Source organism: Ovis canadensis, chromosome 17 (genome assembly GCF_042477335.2).
Source record: "Ovis canadensis isolate MfBH-ARS-UI-01 breed Bighorn chromosome 17, ARS-UI_OviCan_v2, whole genome shotgun sequence".
In the NCBI taxonomy this organism is placed as follows: Eukaryota; Metazoa; Chordata; class Mammalia; order Artiodactyla; family Bovidae; genus Ovis; species Ovis canadensis.
The window spans coordinates 28,643,657-28,665,203 of NC_091261.1; the positions used below are offsets into that span (position 1 = coordinate 28,643,657).

The 21,547-nt window shown below is 36.6% G+C and overlaps 1 protein-coding gene across 3 annotated transcripts in view; it reads right to left on the reverse strand.

Moving 5' to 3' along the window:
- NAA15 (N-alpha-acetyltransferase 15, NatA auxiliary subunit) overlaps positions 1–21,547 on the reverse strand; it is a 70,609-nt gene that overhangs the window by 47,039 nt on the left and 2,023 nt on the right. The gene's annotated exons all lie outside the window — the stretch shown is intronic.

A 21,547-nucleotide genomic window follows, 5' to 3' on the forward strand; every position in this document is an offset into this window, starting at 1 on the left:
AAATACAGAAAGTAAAAGGTAGACAAAGGGACAAAACACACAGTAGAAAAAATAAGCATTAGTGGACTTCAAAAGGTCCAACAAGTGTTAATATAATGTGAAAATTGGGGTAGGGGGTGTGGAAATTATATTTTTAAATAACATTTTCTTTTTAACTGAAGGAAAGAAGTCTCTGAAGCCACAAAAGGCAAACAAGTGCATGCAAATTAAAGAAGGGGGAGAAAGAGACACACGTTATAATGAAAATTCAAAGCCAAGAAATAAAGGTCCTTAAAAACTGCCAGAGGAAAAAAACCAAGTCACATAAAAAGGATATGTAATCAGAACAGCACTGAAGGTTTACTCTAAAGTAAAAATGGTATACTGCTGAAAGTTATAAAATATCTACACAGAGTCTTCAAAATTCAGAATTTCTTACCCAGCTAAACTGTCAATCAAGTATCTAAGTAAAAGGACATTTTAAGCCTTCTCAGAAAGTTAAAATTTTATCTTTGCACTCTTCCTTAGGAAGTTATTTAAAGAAATCAAAACAAACAAACAAAAAAGACAACGTGGAACTTAGTAAATCAGTACTCTAATGTAGAAAAAAGAACAACCACTCCAAAATGAAACAGGATTCCAGAGGCCACCATGGAATAGGTTTCTAGCAAAGTCAAAAATGGAACCTGAGTACTTCATAACATGGAAAATATTATTTATAAGCACATGACAGAGTACAGGCACATTTGGGGAAAATGACCAATGAGTCTACAGAAACCGAAATGAATAAGTAAGATAGATTTTAACTCCAGGAGAAATAAAGCTTATGTAAGAAATTACGGTCTCAGTGTAATATTTGGCTCAACAATAAATACACACATAATTACAGAAATGTAAATATTTAGTTCTGATTTATCAAAATACTGTGATATAAGCACAATGACAGAATAAGGAAAAGACAAGTGAGCAAATGTGGTAATGAAGTTCCAAGTTCTCCTTTTCTATAAATGTATCAACATGTGCTTTCATAACAGCGATTTTTAAAGCACTGTATTCATTACAGAAAGTCTGTGCACCTTAAAGATATGATAATTTATGTCAGACTTTACTGTCCTAAGTTTAAACAAATTTTAGTCTTCATTTTTGAAACAATAACACTCAAAAATCTGGCTGAGATAGTTAATGCAAATGATAATAAAATCATAGGAGAAAAATGTATAGAAACAAAAATGTAAAATTTTACATTCAGCACCAAGAAATCAACTGGCTAAAGCTCAATGCAAAAGCCAACCACAAAGCTGTTCTACAATCAACTATGTACTCACCATCTTTATTTTATTGTTCACTTCTCAAACCTAATATACAGTCCAAAACACAACTGATTTCCACCCCCAACCCGAGAATCTGTTCTTCACCAAGTCTTTAGCATCTCACTCAAGAGATCCATTTCCTTCAACTCAACCTCATTCAGATGACAAAACAAGAAACCTAATTATCCTCTGTGCTTTCATCCCTGACACTTCCAACCTCTAATAGATTCATCAGTCCTAGTTTCTCTGCAATAGCTTCCTAACTCTCTGATTCTTCCACAGTCAACAAGCAAAGTGATCTGAGGGATACGAGGGAGGGGAGAGCAGCAGCAGTAACTCAACCAGACACAGCCAAAGAAACGTAAGACTAAGCAACTGAATTTAGTGTTCCTATTTACCCAGCAGAAAGCCTAAAGCAACGTTTTTCTTGTAATAATAGTAAAAGGCATTAAAGGAAGCTAATTAAAAGTGACACTCATGACTTCTCACTGTTTTCCAGGAACCACATCAAGGGCTTCCCTGGTAGCTCAGTGGGAAAGAATCCTCCTGTCAATGCGGGAGACAAGGGTTCCATTCCTGGGTTGGGAAGGTCCCTGAAGAAGAAAAGGGCAACCTACTCCAGTATTCTTGCCGGAGAAATCCCATGGTCAGAGGAGGCTCGTGGGCCAATAGCCCATGGGGTCGCAGAAGAGTCGGAAAAGACATAGCAACTAAACAACAACAAAAACATTCATACAAAGAATAATTTAAGTACATTGTTCTTAAAACCTTCAATTAGCTTTCTACAACTTTATTTCTGTAAAAATATAGTAAGGGAAGTTCCACTTTTGGCCACAGTGAAGTGAGGAGAAATGCGTCCTTTTATCTTAAACAACAAAATGAGACAAAATGTATAAGCTAACTGTTGTCAGACACTGAACAACAGGCAGCAGGGGCTGTGAACTGCGGAGGCGGGGGAGGGACACGATACACTGGGTAACCTCACTGCTCTACAGATCACAGCACACGAAGAAGAGTCTCAGGGCACACGACAGTCCACGGAGACGAGCAGACGAAGACTGAATCTCAGGGAGGCTGAGGTCTGCAAGACAGAGCACTGAAAACGACGCAACTATTCAGGAAAAAGACATCCCAAAATCTGCACGGGCTCCTTCGTGCATCTGTTGCCAGAAATTACAAACCAAGTCAGGGGCAAAATACCCAGAGAAGTGCTGGAGGGCTTAACAGTTGAGGCCCTCTCCCAGTCAGTCCTGGTTGAGAGCTCTCTGCACCACATACAGAAATTTTATTAAGTATTATTAAAGCCCAGAGCTGTCATCTTCTAACAGATCTTCCAATCAACAAATTCAACTTTACCTCACCTTTTGCTTCTTTGCTTACTCAGTGCGTGCATAAGTGCATGCGTACCTGCCGGCTAAGTCAATTTGGTTGTGTCCAATTCTGCGTGACCCTATGGACTGTAGCCCGCCGGGCTCCTCTGTCCATGGGATTTCCCAGGTCAGAATACTGGAGTGGGTAGCCATACTGGAAGATCCAGGGGATCTTCCCGACCCAGAGATTGAACCTGTGTCTCCTGCACCGCAGGCCGACTGAGCCACCAGGGAAGCCAAATAGGCAATAAAAATGCCAAAAATAAGGTGACAAAAAAGCACACACATAAAACAACTAACCAACTAGAAAATTCCCCCAAATAACTGAATCTGCCAAATGAAAATCAAAAACCAAACTCTATTTGAATATGAGATGGTACAGTACTTAGCTTTTTATTTTATCACACTTCAGAACAGTAATTATGTTTCAGTTCCTAATGATTATGTTCCCATTAATGAAATTTGGTAGTCTTCTATATTGAAATTATACTCAATGCCACTAACCCAATTATCTTGTCAATGTGACCTATAAAAGTAATTAAAGATGGCATACCCTTCATGTGCATTTAAGGAAACAGACTTCAATCTATTTTTTTTTCCTAAAAAGCACTACTCCTACAACAGGTCACTCATTACAAATAAGAGTAGTAGTTTACTGGAAAAAGTAACAACAGATATTCAACTTACCTTATCCCAGAAAAATTCCTAAAAAATTCTTCATTTGCCCAAGGATAAACTCTAATGGCATACAGGGTTTACAAGAAAAATAGGAAAGAGTGCAACGTATTTCACTCAACAATTTCTTTCCTCCAAACATAAAGCCAGATATATGCATAATTCAGTTTTAATATAAGTGTCTAATCAAAATCCAATCTTATAAAAGCAGTCTTAAAATATATTTAGAAGATATAATCATAAGGTATCCTTTTCTGAACCATTTAAAAGATGTAAATGAATAAAAAAATAGCAATTTGCTTGTTTTTGCAACTCCCATGTAACACTATCACTAAAGTTCATTCTACAGAACCATGGAAATAAATTCACCACAATAAGATTCTTTCTTTTTTTTCATCATAAGGTTCTTAATATTGTTTTAACCAAACTTGTAGACTTAAATTAAATTTTTTAGAAAATGTATTTAGGGAAAAAGAGATAGAAATACTACACAGTATACTGTGAGCAAAGATTTCACATCAGTTCATTTAAAACAAGCTTTGTAAAATGACATAGTGGGCAGACATATTAAGTCTTCACAGTAAAATCATCAAACTAAATAAAAATACATGTCCACAATTCTGTCTCTGAAATTCTTGTATATGGAGAGTTCCTGAAATTTTAGAATTATGAATAAGGGTCTCCCTTAGCATGCAATGAATGCCATATTATTCTATTCTTCACCTGCCTCATATTAATTCAAAATTAAACATAATAGTATCAAAATATTAGAACATTATAGACTGTTAAGTTTTCATTAGCAACTAAAATTTAAAATATCAACACTGCTACAGAAACAGTAAAGCTAAACAGGACATAATTAAAGCAGAATGAACTGTTCAAATCCCATGTGCTAAATGTTGACAACATACGCTGAGACTCCTGCTTCTAAATGTATAGGAATAACTGATACAGTCGACGCTCCTGCCAAGCATGAAACTAGTTAAGTAAATAAATAACTATTTTCAGCCACTGGACAAGGGCCAACACAGGATTGTGCACTTTCTGAAGGGAAACAAGGTAAATCTCAAGAAAATCTTTTTTTTTCTCCCCAGAGGAATTTTCCAGACTGTAGAATAGAGAGGAAGAACAAAAACAAAACATGGCAGTCTTACTGATCTAAGTAGGTATCAGAATTAGAAACTGCCTAAAAAGATGAAATTTATAGAGCAAGGTATCATCAAGAAGAACTGTACAGATATGAAGTTTTAGAAATCTGCACAAGAGTCTTGGTCAAATATTAAATTGGTCAGGTATACTGCAGATTTCTACTCAAGTTGGCAAAGAAAAACTACCAGGTTCAGTTCAATTCAGTCACTCAGTCGTGTCCGACTCTTTGCAATCCCATAAATCACAGCACGCCAGGCCTCCATGAGCTAAACAGCTATTGCTGCTTATATATGGCTGGGAGACATTTGAGTGCCAAACAGTTAGGCTTCATTAAATACTCAAAACCTTAGGAATAAGGATAATCTAGATTCATTTTTATTAAAACTTAAAAATAAGAACAAGCTGATGCACAAGCTAATTAACCACTTGCCAAAACAAAACTTTATTACAAAAGAACAAGATCCAGACACGTAATACCCTAGCATCCATAATATACATTATGAAAAAAGAGGAATCATTAGAAAAGGGAAGAAACAGGAAACTGTGACTCTGACCTACAGAAAAAAAAAAAAAAAACAATCAACAGAAACAAGATTCAGAAATAATGGCAGAAGTTGCAGGCAGACTTTAAAAAGTTTCTGTTATGTATTATTAAAAGACTGAAAGGAAAACCATGAACATAATCAGAAAACAAACAGGAAATCTTAATAGAAAAATGGAATTATTAAGGAATAGAAATTGTATAATAGAAAAATATAGCATCAAAAATGAAAAGTTAACGATATGGGCTTAAAATATTAAACACTGCAGTGAACCTGAAACTGGTGCAGTGAACAAAACCATGACAGAGAACGTAAGTGGCTGCGTGAACCTGAAAAGAACCAATCCAGAATGGAAGACGAAAGAGGAAAATGAGAGACAGAACACAGAACTCCTACCTGTGGCACAATATAAAGCGGTCTAATGGTCTAACACATACATGTAACAGGAGTCAGAGAAGAGGACCGAAAAACTAAAGAGGGAAAAATATCAAAAAACTGCAAATTTGACAAAAACTCTAAACCCACAAATCCAAGAATCTCAACAAACTCCAAGCAGGATGAACTAAAAAAAAAAGAAAGAAAGAAAGAAAAGAGCAAAACAAAACAAAAAGCAAGCAAAAAAATAAAAAGAGGCGCATCACAATCCTAATGCTAAAAATTAAGGACAAAAGAGAAAATTATGAAAGTGATCAGGAAAAAAACCTGTAATCTAAAAGATCTCCAATTATCATCTCAGCTTCTACCTTAAGAAATTAGAAACATAAGAGCAAACTAAACTCAAAGTAAGCAGAGAAAACAAAAGTAAAAAGAACAGAATGAATGAAACAGGAAAAAACAAAAAGGAAACCAGTGAAACCAAATTCTGGTCCTTTGAGAAGATCAATAAAATTGATAAGCTTCTAGCCAAATATGGGCATGATCACAGAAGTATGCAGCAGAGCAAAATAAGGAGAACCTCAGCTTTCTAGTCAGAAGGTGAGACAAGGAGCCAAGGAAACAAAATATCAGAAACATTGCAAAGGAGGTGGAACTGGGGAAAGCAATCTCATAAAGATGTTTATGAATTCCAGGGTTCATAAACATGCATGGATCTGATCACAACACACAAGACTTTGAGAACTGAACCCATAGACAGATCATGCAGGCCTCAGAGCAGCTACTGGATGGCACATAAGCAGGACAGAGCCAACAGAACTACAAAGATTTTAAAACCTGAACTGATGTAAGAACTACAGTCCATAGAAATAGTTGGGGCTTACAGCCTGAATCTAACCAGATTTGCTAAAACAAAATTAACATTCTCCAAAGGCTTTAAAACAAGACCCAAAGTCTGATACTAATATTCAGAACATCCAGGATAAAATCCAAGATTATGTGGCATTTGAAAAAACAGGAAAATCTCAACTTGCATAGAAGAGAAAAAAATCCACAAATACAGAGACTTCTATTCAATACTTTAAATTAGCTATTATGAAAATGTTGGAAGAAGTTAACTAGTGAACCCTTTGCAACATCTTAGAGGAGATGAGGATAGAACTCACTGTATAGACCCAACACTAGAATGGAGATAACTGGAAAGAATCACTGTACAGGAAAAACAGATGTAAAAAAAAAATGTATCTAATCTGGATAACAGAAAAGAATTTTAAAAACTGGTTGATTTAGCCTCTCAGTTGTGTTCAACTCTCGCGACCCCTGGACTATAGCCCACCAGGTTCCTCTGTCCGTGGAATGATTAGAATACAGGGAGTGGGTTGCCCTGCCTTTCTCCAAGGGATCTTCCCAACCCAGGGATCCAAACCTGCTTCTCTTGGATTGCAGGCGGTCTCCTGCACTGCACTGAGCCACCAGGGAAGAGCAGAACCTGCCCAGAAGGGAACCCTCTAGGTGTTCTGGCACTGTCCATCAGCACCTTGGCTCAGCTGAGGCACTGATACCAACAGATCATAGCATCTGAAAGTCACAACTTTAGGATTTTTTTGTCATAATATGGAAAGTATGTCAAGGCTGGGAAAGGAGTACATCAAGGTTGTATATTTAACTTATATGCAGAGTACATCATGCAAAATGCCAGGCTGGATGAAGTTCAAGCTGGAATCAAGACTGCTGGGAGAAATATGAATAACCTCAGATATGAAGATGATATCACCCTTATGGCAGAAAGTAAAGAGGAACTAAAGAGCCTCTTGATGAAGGTTGAAAGAGGAGAGTGAAAAAGCTGGCTCAACATTCAAAAAACTATGGCCATGGCATCCAGTCCCATCACTTCATGGCAAATAAACAGGAATACAATGGAAACTGACAGACTTTATTTTCTTGGGCTCCAAAATCACTGCAGACGGTGACTGCAGCCATGAAATTAAAAGATGCTTGCTTCTTGGAAGAAGAGCTATAACAAACCTAGACAGCATATTAAAATGCAGAGACATTACATTGCTGGCAAAGGTCCATACAGTCAAAGCTATGGTTTTCTAATAGTCATGTATGGATGTGAGAGTTGGAGCATAAAGAAGGCTGAGCACTGAAGAAATGATGCTTTTGAACTATGGTGTTTAAGAAGACTCTTGAGAGTCCTTTGGACTGCAAGGAGATCCAACCAGTCAAATCCTAAAAGAAATCAGTCCTGAATATTCATTGGAAGGACTGAAGCTGAATGTCCAATACTTCAGCCACCTGATGTGAAGGGCCAACTCATTGGAAAAGACTCTGATGCTGGGAAAGACTGAAGGCAGGAGAAGGGGACGACAGAGGATGAGATGGTTGGATGGCATCACTGACTCGATGGACATGAATTTGAGCAAGCTTCGGAAGATGGTGAAGGATAGGGAAGCCTGGTGTGCTACAGTCCAAGGGGTCGCAAAGAGCTGGATGTGACTGAGCGACTGAACAACAACAAGAAAATTATTTCACTGACCCTTGTAAAAACTTATTTCTAATTTTGCTAATAAGAATATGGAGGGTAAGAAATCTCTACAACAGTTGGCTACTCATATACATAAAATAGTTCAATAAGCTGTGAAAAGTCCAGACCTATTGCTGACAGGAAGTTCATCCTTTTTCTCCAAACCCTTGTTAAAGGAAAAAAAGGTTCCCTGCCAAAGAATTGATGCTTTTGAACTGTGGTGTTGGAGAAGACTCTTGAGAGTCCCTTGGACTGCAAGGAGATCCAACCAGTCCATCCTAAAGGAGCTCCGTCCTGGGTGTTCATTGGAAGGACTGATGTTAAAGCTGAAACTCCAATACTTTGGCCACGTCATGCAAAGAGTTGACTCATTGGAAAAGACCCTGATGCTGGGAGGGATTGGGGGCAGGAGGAGAAGGGGACGACAGAGGATGAGATGGCTGGATGGCATCACCAACTCGATGGACATGAGTTTGGGTAAACTTCGGGAATTGGTGAGGGACAGAAAGGCCTGGCATGCTGTAGTTCATGGGGTCACAAAGAGTCGGACACTACTGAGCAACTGAACTGAACTGACTGAAGATGTGTGAATGTGACATGGCAAGTAAAAGAATCTATGGCTATTTATGTTAATAGAAAATAATGATTTAGGTGATTTAAAATAGAAGACTTAAGATTATATGTAACACAAATATATAATATATGCCATTTAGATTTGACATTAACATTACATAGTGCAAATCACTCGGTTGTGTCTGACTCATTGCGACCCCATGGACTATACAAACCATGGAATTCTCCAGGCCAGAATACTGGAGTGGGTAGCCTTTTCTTTCTCCAGGGGCTCTTCCCTCCCCTGGGATTGAACCCAGGTCTCCTGCATGTCAGGCTGATTCTTTACCAGTTGAGCCACAAGGGAAGCATTACATAATGTTAACATTAATCTTCTTTAGTATTAAACATATCTTTTCATTGTTTTCTTCAGTGCAATTGTTTTCAAAATTGATTAAAAGGAATGCAGCCTCAAATCAAGCTAAATGATAAAAGAAAAATTCAGCTTTAAAATGGAGTATTACTCACCTGTTAAAAAGAATTCATTTGAATCAGTTCTGATGAGATGGATGAAACTGGAGCCGATTATACAGAATGAAGTAAGCCAGAAAGAAAAACACCAATACAGTATACTAACACATATATATGGAATTTAGAAAGATGGCAATGACGACCCTGTATGCAAGACAGCAAAAAAGACACAGATGTGTATAACGGACTTTTGGACTCAGAGGGAGAGGGAGAGGGTGGGATGATTTGGGAGAATGGCATTGTAACATGTATACTATCATGTAAGAATCGAATTGCCAGTCTATGTCTGACGCAGGATACAGCATGCTTGGGGCTGGTGCATGGGGATGACCGAGAGAGATGTTATGGGGAGGGAGGTGGGAGGAGGGTGCATGTTTGGGAATGCATGTACACCCGTGGTGGATTCATGTCAATGTATGACAAAACCAATACAGTATTGTAAAGTAAAATAAAGTAAAACAATAAGAAAAAATTAAAAAATAATACTAATAAATTTTTCAAATACTAAAAAAAATAAATAAATAAAAGTCAGCCATTTTGAAACGATGCCTGGGATTTGACAAAATGATCCAGGGGGTAGGGGTCACAGATGAAAAAGAATGCACAGAATCATTGTTTTCATATGCTTGAAATTTTCACAATTAAAAACTTAAAAAGAAAACAAGCCTTAGATATGCTAAGAGTGATTCAGGGAACACTTGTTTATTAGCTTAATAACAGCCTGGCTGTCACCTTGCAGGGCCAGAAATCCGAAAGGGCACCTGCAGTCTATGTGCTCAAGAGCTATGGCTAGTTAACATCTTAATTAGCTAGTATTAAATAAAAGTTTAAAATTTTCAGCAAAGCTCCTCAGCTACGCTAACCACATCTCAGGTGCTCAAATAGCCACACGTGACTAATGGCTAATGTAGTAGTAATTCAGATACAGAACATTTCCACCACAAAAAATTCTATTGGGCAACACTGCTCTACAGTCTAGAGTTCAATTCTTAGCACTTAACAGTTCTGTATCACTGGCTTAATTAAATTCATTAGCGCTTCAACTGTGTCACCTGCAAATGTGGACATTAACAACCTTGCAGGGTTAAGGTGAGAAATACAAATGTATATAAAGAATCTGAGTAAGCACTCAATAAAATGTTTATATAAAGTACAATATCAGTTCTAGCTTACAATAAATACTTAGACCCAACAAAGCTTGATTACAGGGAAACGTGAAAGCAGAAACTGAATTAAAATACACAATCAAGAGGAACAAGGTCTCTATTCTGAGGTGACGTTAATGTTCTATCAACACATCTTAAAAGGGGCATTTAGGCTGTAATGGTTTGTGTTCTGTCAAAACTAAAACAAAAAAAAGTATGCTCAAGACAACTAATAGAACAATACACTTAAAATTCTACGCATTTCACTGTAGGTAAAAGTCACTCAGTCATGTCCAGCTCTTTGTGACCCCATGAACTGTAGCCTGCCAGGCTCCTCTGTCCATGAAATTCTCCAGACAAGAGTACTGGAGTGGGTTGCCATTCCCTCCTCAGGGGATCTTCCCAACATAGGAATCAAACCTGCAGGCAGACTCACTGTAGGGAAGTATACTTTAATTTTTTTTTAATGTTTTTAATCTCTGAAAAACTGCCTTTATTCTCCCTTTCCTTTAATTCTTTTAGTTGGAGCTTCCATTCACAGACAATATGCTACTTTTCATATCCTACAGTTTCTGTCAAACTATTACAATCATGAAAACAAACTTAAGGATGATTTTTTTCCCCTCCTGGTTTTATACTATTTTACAAAATAATCTTGTCCTACTTCTATAATAAATGTCATCTTATACAAGTGGTCACAGAACTCTTGTTGGTACCAGCTCACTCTACTGAAATGTTTTTAGTTGTATTGAGCCAAACTCTATATCCCTCTAATTTCTGTTTGCTGATTCTAGCTCTTAAGAGTTCAGTTTTCTCTCATTCAAGCTAAACATCTTTGTTCTTTTTGCTGTTTCTCACATGAAAGTTTTAAGTCCTTTGACATTTTGTGCCACTCTCTGAGGTGGATACAATATTGTTCCCAAACTTGTATATTTTATTAAAACTAGTACAAAATTTTTTAAACTTAATTTAAATGGGGTAGCTTAATTTAAAAAAAAAAAAAAAAACACTTTTTAAAACTCCATCAGTATTTCACAAAACAAAGCATTTCAAAAATCCAAAGTAGCAAGTACACAGTCTCAGAACAGAATTAAAAGGTCTGTAAAAACGAAGATCATGGCATCCGGTCCCATCACTTCATGGGAAATAGATGGGGAAACAGTGGAAACAGTGTCAGACTTTAATTTTGGGGGCTCCAAAATCACTGCAGATAGTGACTGCAGCCATGAAATTAAAAGACGCTTACTCCTTGGAAGAAAAGTTATGATCAACCTAGACAGCATATTCAAAGGCAGAGATGTTACTTTGCCGACTAAGGTCCGTCTAGTCAAGGCTATGGTTTTTCCAGTGGTCATGTATGGATGTGAGAGTTGGACTGTGAAGAAGGTTGAGTGTCAAAGAACTGATGATTTTGAACTGTTGGAGAAGACTGTTGAGAGTCCCTTGGACTGCAAGGAGATCCAACCAGTCCATTTGGAAGGAGATCAGCCCTGGGATTTCTTTGGAACGAATGATGCTAAAGCTGAAACTCCAGTACTTTGGCCACCTCATGTGAAGAGTTGACTCTTCACTAGATACCATAATCCTGTTAATGCACTGTGAAACATGCCAGACTTCCTTTACCTTTCTTTTTTTCCCCATCAGCATTAAATTATGTCACTTGAGAAAAGAAAATTGAACGAAACTTTAGAATTCCTGCTTAATATGAGTAGAACTCTGCTATGAATGTGGGTGTTTAGGGACAGGACAAAATTCAGTACTAACTCCAGGTACATACATATGATTAAGAGCTAGCTATTTAATTGTTCAGTTGCTAAGTTGTGTCCGACTCTTTGCAATCACAAGAACTGCAGCACACCAGATTTCCCTGTCCTTCAGTATCTCCTGGAGCTTGCTCAAACTCATGTCCATTGTGTCAATGATGCCATCCAACCGTCTCATCTTCTGTTGCCTCCTTCTCCCCTTGCCCTCACTTCTTCCCAGTATCAGGATCTGTTTCAGTGAGTCGACTCCTCACATCAGATGGCCAAAAGCATTGGAGCTTCACCTTCAGCATTGGTCCTTCCAATCAGTATTCAGGGTTGATTCCTTTAGGATTCACTGGTTTGATCTTGCAGTCCAAGGGACTCTCAAGAGTCTTCTCCAGCACCACAGTTCAAAAGCATCAATTAGCACTCAGACTTCTTTACAGTCCAACTCTCACATCCATACACAACTACTGAAAAAACCATAGCTATTTAATAAAATCTAATTATTTCAATGATAAATAATCCCAACGAGCTTAAGGAAAACAATGGAGTGGTCATGGGGACACAGAAAGAGAAGTACAAGCGATTACTCAATTATATAAATGTAAATTATAAATTATTTTAAAGCAAACACTATTATTTTCCAGCATAACACATAAAAACAGAAATGAATTATTTACAGGATAATGACTGGCCCCTAATTTCTAAACATTACAGAAGTCCTCATAAAAAACATACAGACCAAGGAAGAAAGCAAATAAAATCACTCAGAGCATTATAAGAAGATGAGACAACTAAAAGTTAACTTACATATAAGTGTATAAACATTCAGGACCAGAGCTCCAAGTTTCAAAAGGAGACGTCCAAAAGAAGGATATAGCAGGGCCCTAGTAGCCACTGATATGGGTTATATTAACTAGGATTTCACCCAGGTTCACCCAAGTGAACTTTCCAAACTTCCAATAAGCAAAGGTCACTGAAGAATGAAACAGTTGAACTAATATTCAAAACTATAATTACTGACTCAAAGAAAACATCAATCTACAATCTGAAAACACATACCAGGGAAAATTTATCTAGAATAGTCAACACAGAGACATAACTAAGTAAAATAATTCAATTTTACAGATAAAGAAAAACTCACATCTTCAAAAAAGACCACATCATCAACAAAGAAAAGAAAACCAGCTTGGCATCAGCAACATATAAACAAGACAATGGCAGGGCAATCATTTTTAAGAAATCTAAGAATATGTGAGTCAAGCTATCCTTCAAACATCAAGACTGTAGGAACGCACTTTTAACATCTAAGCCCTTAAAAAGGTTTCCACAAGCGCGGCTGAGGAATCTCTACTAGACAGTAAGTTTCATCCAACCAAGAGACAATAAAACTTCAGGAAAATTAATATTAACTCTATTTATAGAATTAAATCTAAAACAAAGGTATTGATGAGAGTAGAATATACATAAAATGGCATATTCTCACAAAGTAATAAAGTCAAAGGAAAAGAGACTAGAAAAAAAACTGAGTAGAGTAAGTTCATTCACACATTAATAAACACAGCATAAAATTCCCTCCCCTCCACACCTCTAAATAAGAAAAAAGAGAACTAAAAGAATTTTTTTTTTTTTGGCCACATCTGCAGCTTGAGGGATCAAACCTGGGCCCAGAGGGTAAAAGAGTCGACTCTGAACTGCCAAGGACTGGAGTCCAGAGTCAGCTGGACTGCCAAGGACTGGAGTCCAGAGTCAGCTGGACTGCCAGGGAATTCCCAGGAATTTTTTAAAGTATAAATATAAAAGCAACTCACTAAAACAAAAATATAAACCTCCTTAGATACCAAAAAGTATACAAAACAAAATAAAAATATTTTTAAAAATTACAAAATAAGTAACATAAAACCAAGATAAGGTCAGTTCAGTGGAAAAGGTAACATCTTTAACAGACTATACCTATATTATACATTTACTAACACATTCTTGATGAAAGTGAAAGTGGAGAGTGAAAAAGTTGGCTTAAAGCTCAACATTCAGAAAACGAAGATCATGGCAACTGGTCCCATCACTTCATGGGAAATAGATGGAGAAACAGTGGAAAGTGTCAGACTATTTTGGGGGGGCTACAAAATCACTGTAGATGGTGACTGCAGCCATGAAATTGAAAGACGCTTACTCCCTGGAAGAAAAGTTATGATCAACCTAGATAGTATATTCAAAAGCAGAGACATTACTTTGCCCACAAAGGTCCATCTAGTCAAAGCTATGGTTTTTTCAGTAGTCATGTATGGATGTGAGAGTTGGACTGTGAAGAAAGCTGAGCGCCAAAGAACTGATGATTTTGAACTGTTGGAGAAGACTGTTGAGAGTCCCTTGGACTGCAAGGAGATCCAACCAGTTCATCCTAAAGGAGATCAGCCCTGGCATTTCTTTGGAAGGAATGATGCTGAAGCTGAAACTCCAGTACTTTGGCCACCTCATGCGAAGAGTTGACTCATTGGAAAAGGCTCTGATGCTGGGAGGGATCGGGGGCAGGAGGAGAAGGGGACAACCGAGGATGAGATGGCTGGATGGCATCACAGACTCGATGGACGTGAGTCTGAGTGAACTCCCGGAGTTGGTGATAGACAGGGAGGCCTGGCGTGCTGCGATTAATGGGGTCGCAAAGAGTCAGACACGACTGAGCGACTGAACTGACTGACTGACGCTTTAGCATTTACCAAGGACTTTTATACATATCTCACTACCTGACCAGTAAAGTAGGACAGAAAAATACTGTTTTTCTCTTTTTACTCAAATTTACAAACTAAGGCTTAAAAGCATAAAAGATAAAGTAAAGCAGTCAGGATTAAAACCCACCATCTTAAAATACAAACTGAAGAAACATGTAATATTTTATTTCCTGCTTTAAAAGTGTTACTTAGCCACCCCTTTTCAAAAATCTTTTAAAGGAATTAGCCTGAAACTTTTGATATTCTGGGTACAAAGCTTCTTCAAACAAAGAAAATGTCTAAAGAAGTTTAAGTCTATTTAATGGCAGTGGCAACTAAGCTGGCAACAAATGTGACACTGTCTCAGGTACTAGATGCAAGAAGTTCTGGTTTAGTAAATGACAAACAGCAGAGTGAAGAAGAGCTACTCAGACCCAGGCTGTGTGATCTCTAAGTTCACGTTCGGCCACTTCCAGTAGAATACTAGTTTTGAAAACACATATTTGCTCCAACACAATTGATACTTCGGGGCATTTTGAGCACACTGAATTTGAAGTTTGCTTCTGTAGGACTTGTCTACCAGAAATACTAGGTGAATCAGAAAACTGCACTCAGCTGAAATGAGCCGAATAGACACGCTCAGCACTGACACACACCTCAGACATCTAAGCGCCCTCAGTTCATCTCCTGGGCTACAAGTCACACCCTACCCACCCCTGGTGTTACAACTTTCTCTGAGATTTAAGGTAACTTTCCTTCCATCACTTCACAGTAATTCACTAGCTGCAATACTTGACACCCACTTCTACAAGTAAACTTCCAAAAGGCAGTATTTGTGTTACAGTATTTACGTATTTGTTAGCCATTTTACATATGTAAAACTGTGCTCTCAGTTTTATTAGGTTCTTACCTTGGTTTCTAATTTGTTTTCAATGAAGTTTTTAATTGTTGTGGCCCAACTCTATTTTTCCCACAACCTCTGTGGGTTATCACCTGATTTTAGTCAGCAATTGCATAATACACTGACTTTCAAGAACTTATGTCCTGATATAGCACGTGACTGTATATAAAGCAATTAGAAATATACTTTAAACAATGCAACCATAAGTATTGTTTACACTTATTACAATTTCCTCAAAAGAGTAAAACAAGGTTTAGATCAGCTAATAAGGGGTTGGGGGGAAGCCTAGTAAAGAATCTAACTCAGAATAGATGAGCAATAAATGCCAGGTTACTACATTTTCCCTTTCTAAAAGATTCTGACTTAGTTCCAGAGCACTGACAACCAAAGGTGAAAAACAGGATACCATATTAACTGAAACCCATTAACATAGGAGAAAATTTTTTTTCTTAAATCAGAACCACCACCATGTATGGAAGTAAACAACCAACTCCAGGGACTTTTTTCCCCCTAGGTCTGTATTCTTAAAAGCAAACTTTCAATTCTCCTTTCACACACTATCAGATAAAACACCTCTTACAGATTACACACAGAAATGTTCAACTATCTCCTCTATTAAAAAAAAAATATTTAAGATTAAAATTATCACCAGCTTCAAACAAGACTGTAATTGTCCCAGGAGGTTTTAGGTGAAATTTCAAAGGATCTCAAGTGAAAATGTGTTCATATTATTTTACTTAGAAAATCTCAGTGGAATACAGCATATAAGGTAACAAAAAACTAACATCACCATCATTTGTTTCTATATTTCAATTTACATTTTACTTTTAAATAGCCAAAAAGATTGCTTTTATTAATCTATAATTGATTAATTCCATAATAATGGAAAAATTTTAGTTTCAAATTAAGTAATGAAAATACAATTCATACCTTACCCACGAGGCGAGGGGTGGGGGGGGGTGGGGGGGGGTGGGGGGGTGGGGGGGTGGGGGGGTGGGGGGGTGGGGGGGTGGGGGGGTGGGGGGGGTGGGGGGGGGAATCACATACAACACATCAAACTAGTTTTGCTTTGTCTTTTAAGTTACAACTTTAATACAAGTTTGTACAGCATGCATCTTAAAACAGCTTAAATGTAAATGCACTGCTGACGTTCCAGGTAAATTCCCAGAAGTGAAGAATAAGGTTTTCCTTCCCTCCATATTCTACTATATACACTAAGAACCATCACTTTTGAATCTCCACTTGTTCTTCTTACCATCAACACCAACAACTGACATTATTTCTGAGATCATTTTTCACTAAAAATCTTAAGTTCTCCTCTTTTCAGTAGGGCTATTGCTTATCAACAGAGAGCAGAGTTGTATTAACATTTAGATGTGAATGCTGACAGTTGGCTACGCTCACTGATTAAATGGCTTGCTCTGCCACACCAGCTTGCCAGCAAGCCTTTCTCAAATTCCAAGAATTCAATTTGATTTTTAAGTTTTCTGAAAAACACCTACAAAGCAACTCTAAATTACTAATGTTCTCCCTTCTAACATTTTATATTCCTGTCTGATAATATCATATACACTGGTCCCTGACTTTATCAGAATCAGTTTTAGAGCTTTATGAAACTACAGATGACTCACCCAACAGGGTCCACATGAAAAACATCCTCATTTAATCCAGGTACCATTTTTCCTCCAATGCTAACGTAACCAAAAAAGAAACAATAAAAATGTTCTCTTATGCTTTTGTGATGGGAGAAAGGCCAGGTAAACAAACCTAATACTATGATTCATTCATAAATATAACTTCCAAGGCTTTACCAAGTAATACAGGTTCTGCCTGATATCCTACAATTACCTCATGTAATACTGTATTCTACAATGCCAAGGCCCAGGTTAACTCCCTTCTCCAAAAACCTTTACGCAAGCACAAAATCCAAAGATAAAGATTTCTCTCTCTTGCCCTGTAGTCACTGTCTTCATGCTCACTTCATGCAAAAATATGTACTGATTAACAAAGTCCCTATTCTCATAAAACCTACATCTTAATTATAGAAGACGTGATAAATTACTTGTATTGATACATCAAATAACGATAAGGAGAAAAATACAGCAAGGAAGAAAATACAGAGATGAGTTGAAGAGTGCTTTTGGTCAAGGAAGGCCGCAATATAACATTTAGAGAATATCTGAGCAGAATTCTATCAATAAAAGAAATAAGAGAAGAAATGAACCATGCAGGTATCTGGAGGACAAAATTCTGAACAAACAGCCTCTGTGTATGATCCCTTCTATAACTTAGCTTTGTATGTCCAAAAGCACTTTTATGAGCAAAGAAAATAAATTTGAATCAATGCTTTCTAAGAAATGCATTATCAGAAGCAGAAATATTAAAGGAAATAAGAATGCACACTAAACAAAGAGATCCCTTCTGTTAAAGCCAGTTGGCCAATAGCTCTCCTGTCCATCAATCAAACAGAGCACCATGTCTGCCTCTGTGGAAACTGCTTTTAACCAGTCTTCAAAGTTAACAGTTGGAATGGCAACTCTTTATCATCAAATAACTTAGTTTGTATAATCCCCAGTAAAGGTTCAAGACTGCAAGGCTTTGAAATACTCACAGAATCGAACATTAAATTCAGGTTCCTATTAGCTTTTGTCTGCTTTTCTACACATATAGTGTTGTCTATTACAATCGAAAACTAAAATGTAGTCATTCGGGTTTTTTTTAACCCAAATACTCTATTCCCAAAATACCTGCACAAATAAATACTGTAACCAACTGTCTTAACCCAAAAGCATCATTTCTTAAATGTTTCATGTTTCTAACACAATAAAGCATTTAAAAATATATATACTTTGTCAATTCACATAAAGACATATACTTATGTGTTTGTTCACCCTACACCCATTCCAGTAAGAATTTACGATAGAAAGTTAAAAGAAAACAAATTAGTAAATTCGCAACATTATCAGTTTCTTCTTCTCATAAGATTTTTTAGACTTTTTATTAAAAGCATTAAAAAAAAACAAAAAACTTTAAAAGTATGTTGTACCTTATAAGAATATAGTGTTTATTAAGAATATAGCTATTTTACATTACAGCAAAACTGCATTTTGTTTCCTAATTCACCTTTAAACAAATCCATTCTAGTTCAAACGTTTGATTACCTACTGTATACAAAAGAAAGGGGACTTCAGAGCAGCTAAAACTTTTTTGTTTTCATTATATTCTAAACATATACAGTACAGGCAAAAGTATATTAAAGCCAATTTCAAGGTTACTATCCACACTCAGTTGCAAAACTATTATTGTCACACAGAAATTAAAGTCAGTTGACCTTCCCATGTGCATATGGAAATCTCCTTGTTAACAATTACTAATTTTAATTTAGTTTATGTGCAACTCAATCCAACCTACATATCATTAACTGTAGAAACAGCACTTTTTCCAAAAGCAATAACTAAAATGAAATAATTTACCTACAATATTTTAGGTACCCACAACATGTGTAGCCACCAACAATTATTAAAACTCCTTTTAACTAATAAAGAACTAGGTGGGTGTGGTATAAGTGTCCTAAAAAAAGTTTCATTCCTTACACTAGCTGTTAACCTTAATCTCAGTGCGTTCCTTAATAAACATGTCCCTATCTTGAGATGCTTTGAGACTAGAGAAGGATTCTACAAGTGCACTGTCCACTGTGGCTATATGAATTTAAATTAATTAAAATTAATAATTCAGTTCCTCAATCACACTAGCCATATTTCAAGTGTACAACAGCCACAAATGGTTAATGGCTATGATAATAGACAGAACAGATATAGAACATTTCTATTATCACAGTAAGTTCCACTGCGTAATACAAAGAGTAAGTTTCCAATAAATTGCAAATATTATCACCATGCTATGCTAACTTCTCTTACCACTTTTCTAGGAAAGAAAAATTTTATCCATTAGACTTTTAACTAACAACATAAATCATTCAGGCTACAGTCCAAAAATAGATTAATGCTGTACATATTTTAAGTACTTCCAACTTAAAAGAGTTTTTTTCTTACAGTTCACACTAACATCTAAAAAGAAGAGAAAATAAAGCAAAGGCACTAACAGTCACCAAACTAGCTTCATTCCAAGGTATGAGGGTATGTCCAACTACTTTTCCAAGTGGGCTAAAATCTAAAAAGGTGTGGACTTCACTCTACCCTAGCAATCTCATTATTCCTAGCTTAAGCTATATCCCAAGAAAGTCTTATAAAGATCTGGTAATGCCCCTCAAACTATTTAGATAAACAAATAGCATCATAGGTAAGCAAACACACATTTGCTAATAACTCAGTTTTCCAAACTGTTAAAATGGTATGTAATCACAACAACAACAAAACACCTCTGGCAAACACAAATAACTCTTCTTTAAACTCCCAGATAATATCACATTAAATTCATCAACTGTTCTTTCTATAGACAAATTAAGACATATTTTGCAGACATTTTGACCAACTCATGGCAAGGCTCAGCATTTCAGAACACAGTAGAGTGAAATGGGGGGGAAAGATGGGCCAAATATGCAACAAAATTGAATTTCAGATACCAACTAGACTAGAACAAGCCAGGAAAATCCACTACAGAAATTCTGAAATTTTTTTACACACCGATGTGTAAACCAGGTTTCTTTTGAAAAATTAAGGCAAAAACATACTTATTTATTTTGAAATCAGTGCTTCAAATATTTAAAAAATATAAACTAATTTCATTCTTATACAACTTCACTACGAACAAGCAGGATACAACTAACAAAGCACTAGCTGAAAACCTGAATGCTAATAGAAGGATTTAACAGTTACTAACCTAGCAACACTTGATTACAAGGTATTAGAGTATGCAAACTTTTGAGGGGGAGGGGAGAGGGGTTGAAATCAAAAGCAGTAACTACTATAAGTACTGAAGAAGCAGAAACAACTTTGTAAGAGCAAATACTAACCATACTTTGGTTAGTAATATTTTCATTTTTAATGTAAGAGAACAATAAGGATATTATATTCCCTTTCATTTAATGATTTTTACATTTTTTTCTGCATACACTTTATAACAAGCCCTTTAGCACCTTGATTTTAGCAATGAATTTAAGGGAGTTCCTCCACTATCACCACCAAATAAATTTTTTTTAAAGTTTAAGATGTTTAATCAAAAACTGTTATGCTATGAATGGTAAAGCAAACTGTGGTACATCCACATGGTAGAATTCGACTCAGCAATTAAAAAGAACAAACTATTGATACACTCAACAATCTGGATGAATCTCAAGGGAATCTGGTTACACACACAAAAAAGGCTAATCCTAAAAAGTCATGTACAGTATGACTCTTTTCAGTAAACATTCTTCAAATGACCAAATTATAAAAACAGAGAACAGATTAATGGTAGTTGCCAGTCTCAGGTTAGAGGAGATGGGAGGAACAGGAGAGAGTGCAGTTCTAAAAGGGCAACAGAGGGATCCTTGTGCTCATGGAACTGTTCTGTATGTTGACTGTAATGATGGTTATGTAATCTACACGTGTGGCAACATTGCAAAGACCTAAATATACACACAAATTAGTACAAGTAAAATGGAGAAATCTAAATAAGACTGGCAGATTGTATCAACGTTACAATATTGAACTATGGCTTTGCAAACCATCAGCAGTGGGGAAAGTGGATAAAGAGTACAAGGTTATCTATTATTTTTTTAAATTATGTGCAACTCTACAGTCCACCTCTAACTAAGGTTTTTAAGTGCTGCCCTAACAATTAGGAAAATTTCATAAACTGGATATTAGACAATACTAGGGAGTGATTATTAATATTACTACGGTTATACAAAACAATATCCTTACTCTAAGAGGATGCTTTGCTGAAGCATGTAGGGATGAAGATCAGGCCAACAATTTCCTTTTAACTCTTGTATATGTGTGAGGACAGAGAAAAAGCAAATCTGGCAAAATGTTAAATGTTTACAGCATCTGCAAGGGCTCCCTGTACTCATCTCAACTTTTCAACTTGAATTT